This window comes from Euprymna scolopes, chromosome 6 (assembly GCF_053919585.1).
Source record: "Euprymna scolopes isolate OS-2025 chromosome 6, ASM5391958v1, whole genome shotgun sequence".
NCBI lineage: Eukaryota > Metazoa > Mollusca > Cephalopoda > Sepiida > Sepiolidae > Euprymna > Euprymna scolopes.
The window spans coordinates 52833723-52837877 of NC_136487.1; positions in this window are offsets into that span (position 1 = coordinate 52833723).

Below are 4155 nucleotides of genomic sequence, written 5' to 3' on the forward strand. Positions count from 1 at the left end.
AGCTTTTCCTTTTGGCTAGGATCACATTTAAAGTATTACTTTAAGTAATATCTATCGGTATTTTTCATCTGATATATGAAGCTGATTTGTTGCGGTCAGCCAAAAATAAGCGTAAAATGAATGCAAATAAAAAGGCGTAAAAGACATGCAAATAATAATAATAATAATAATAATAATAATAATAATAATAATAATAATAATAATAATAATAATAATTCCTTCCCGTGTATGATCGACTCCTGAAAAGCCGACTGCAACAAATAACGACCGTGTTCCCGGGCAACGATTGCTTTTGGCCGCCGGTCTCCCAAGTCGAAAAGAGGGGGGAAAAAACATAACAAGTATAAAAATGTCTAAAGATAGATCGACGTCGAGTGAGATTAATGGAAGACGATAGTTGAGTTGGCTGGCTAGCTGGAGGCACGCGTGCATGAGAGAAAGAAAGTGTGGCGAAATAAGAGAGAGAGAGGGAGAGAGAGAGAGGTGGGAGAAGGAGAGAGTGAAAAAGAGAGAAAGAGGGAAATAGAAAGGGAGAGGAAGAGCGAGAGCGAAAGAGAGAGCCAGAGAGGGCGCGTGCGAGAGAGAAAGTTAACCTAGATTTGAAGATGAGATTCTGATCGGTGAATCGTCAGACGGGCGCACATACACACGCAGAGAAAGAAATTAGGCGGACAAAGATCGATTGCAGCCGCCATGGGTACAGCATAAACCACGTACGAATTTAGCTCATAGGAAGATGATTAGAATAAAGCGTCAGAAAGTGATGCACCAATGTAGATATAAACACAGTCTATATATATATATATATATATATATATATATATATATATATATATATATATATATATATATATATATATACATATATAGTATACATATTGCATACATATAATAATATAAAATAGAATATTATATATATACATATATATACATATATATATATATATATATATATATATATATAAGAGAAAAAAATTAAAACAGTTGAAATTTACAATCAAATTTATTGTTCGACTGAATACCCCAAAAAACATTTGTAAATTGTATTTTGCAGTATTTTAGTCGAACAATAAATTTGATTGTAAATTTTAACTTACAGTTTTACTTTATTTTCTCTTATATAAGCTCTACCTATTTTTTGTGTATTGATCTGTTTTATTTGATTGAGATTAAAGTATCTATATATAAGTACTTGATATTTATATTAGATCGACATTTACGATTGCTTATATCAGGTAAGCATTGCATCTCCTTTGATTTCACTATTTTATATATGTATATATATATGTATTATATATATATATATATATATATATATAAGCTTTTTTAATTTTTTGATTTCACTATTTTATATATGTATATATATATGTATTATATATATATATATATATATATATATATATATATATATATATAAGCTTTTTTAAAATATGAAATTACACAATAGTGAAGACAAGAATCAAGCATTGAAAAGGAACTATATATATATATATATATATATATATATATATATATATATATATATATATATATATATATATATAAATCAAGCGTATTAATCTCTTAACTACGTTGATGTCCACTGCATCGGCTACGTAAACGTTCAACAGACAGCGACGAATGTTTATCGGTTCAATATTTTTGCATGAAGGCATTCAATAACGCATTTCTGCTTCTGACAAGTGTCTGTGAGAGAGAGACTACTTTCTTACGGCCTCCCTTGTCTATATCTTCAAAAGAGATATGACACTTTTAGGTCATGAATGCGTGAGTTCGGTCATTATAATAATTCAGTTTGCAATTTCCATCTGATCCATTTGGTCCGAATGAAAATAGAAGTCATTACACTTCGAATATCACTCGTATCAAGGAACACTTGCAATATTTGAAAAAAGGTTTGAACATTTAGATGTATGTAAGTTACACGGATAAAGACGTTTATCTAGTGGACGAGTTCTGATCGGGAAGAAGTATCTGTAATGTTTACCTGTGTAACTGTTAAATAGCGGGGGCATTTTTAAGGATGACGCTGAGTTAATAATGGGCCATACATATAACAATGAAGAAGACATAGCAGTTTGGGGATGTTTCTTCTTAACATATCCAAGCGGGGAGAGAGGGCATTTATACATATACACTTCTATTCTGGGATGCTTGGGACTTCATATACATTCTGAGGGTGATAGGGTGATAGATGCAAAGTTCTTATATTTCTCATAACCCATAGAGAGAGGAGGAGATATACATACTATTGAAAGAATTACGCAATGTTTATAAGAGGATGATTAACACGTTACCTTCTGGGTGTTGAAAGATAAAACACATTTACCTTTCAGTTGGTGGAATGAGGGCACGCAGACAAACAGTTACAAAATATCGATGGTGATTCTTTATTTATTGGATCAGTCGAATTATGATGACGTCAGGAATTCAAATTCGGGATCTACATAGTTAACCTTCTATCCCTTCACCTCTAAGGGGACCCTCCTCTGACCATGTAAACTCCTGGCTGATCAACTCTCTCTGACCGACTCTGCTTACTGTTCTGCCTTAACTGCCCTGATCTGCCTTACTATGGCTCCTATATTGAGAATCCCTCTTTTGCTATGACGTCAGAAGTGTGTTTCCCAAACGTGACCAATTCACGTGGGTATGCCCTCGTTTTTCCAAACACGCTTTTGACAACAAAAGGAATTCTCAACATACACTCTAACCTATTTTTTTAACCTAACCTATTTTTTAACAATGCATTTTTAATTTGTATTGTTTAAAAGGCTTACATTTTTAATATTCAGCTACATAAAAGAACTAGCCTGGATTCCCGGCGTTGCCCGAGTGTTTGGAGGTGTGTGTTTAGCAAAAAAAAAAAAAATGTGGCAGTAGGCAGGCAGGTTGGAACCCGTACCACAAAGGAGGAAAAGAACATAAAAAAATAACGTGATGTCTTTGCCGTTGCGTCCATCACCAAACCGCCAACAAGAATGTGCATGGTAGTAAAAATATTACATTTTCACAAATTGCAAACGGCAAACTAAGTATACAAAAATAAGTGTCATTTCTTCTCCAGAAATTAAGGAAGCGAAGAGAAGCGGGGCATGTATCCCATTGACTTTATCCTGGATTCATCTCTGTTGAATGGAACCAAATAAAATGATGTTAGACATATAATGTTTTACATGATTTAATTTGGCCAATTAAAATTTGATTTAATTAAGGCTAGTCAATTGAAAAGAGGGGATGACTTTCGAAAATATCGGCGAAAAAAAAACGACCCGTCCTTGTAGAAAACTGCCCAGTTGAGGGTGAAAGAATTAATGATTTGACCAATTTTTCGATATTTGTCGTCCGAGACGTTGAGCATAAAAATGATAATGACCTAGTGAAAATCCGTCGCCTCTGTCGAAAGTCTTAGGCATACATACACACATTTAAACAGACAGGTGAGATTTATATTATAAACTAGCGGGGGGGTACCCGGCGTTGCCCGGGTGTTTAGAGGTGTGTGTGCTCGGGCAGCGGTGGGGGTTAATCAAAACATAAGAATAAGCGAAGTAAGTATTTTTAAATATTAAATAAAAATTAAATATTATATAAAAAAAAGTTAAAACTGAAAAAAACGAAAAAAAAAAACCCAAAAAACTAACGTAAGGCAAACGTATTAAATGTAAAAATCGAAAAAACAAAAACAAAAAAGAAAATAGAAAAACGACTGTTAAAACTTTAAAAAATCTGAAAAATAAAAACAAAACAAAAAAAAAACACGTGAAAAATTGCTTAAATAACCCCGGGAGTAGCCGGCATTGGCCGAGTGTTTTTGAGTATGTGTGGTCGGCGGGGGTGGGGGTGTTACTGAAAACCTAAGAATAAGCGAAGTAAAAAAACAGAAAAACGAACGTTAAAAAATCTGAAAACAGGTGGAAAATAGCTTAAATAACCCTGCTCCAATATTAAATTTTTAAAATCGAAAAAAAAGACATCTCACACCACGATTCGAACCCAAAACGTTTAGAAAATGAGGCCGCGCTCTAAGCAACTGAGCTAAGGCGACGTCGCCAAAGTCGTGTCGCTTTTTTAAATCTTTACACTAAATACGGGTACGACGTCATTTGCACATGCATAGAACCGAACCCGTCATGAGAGGACAGTTTTTGCTTA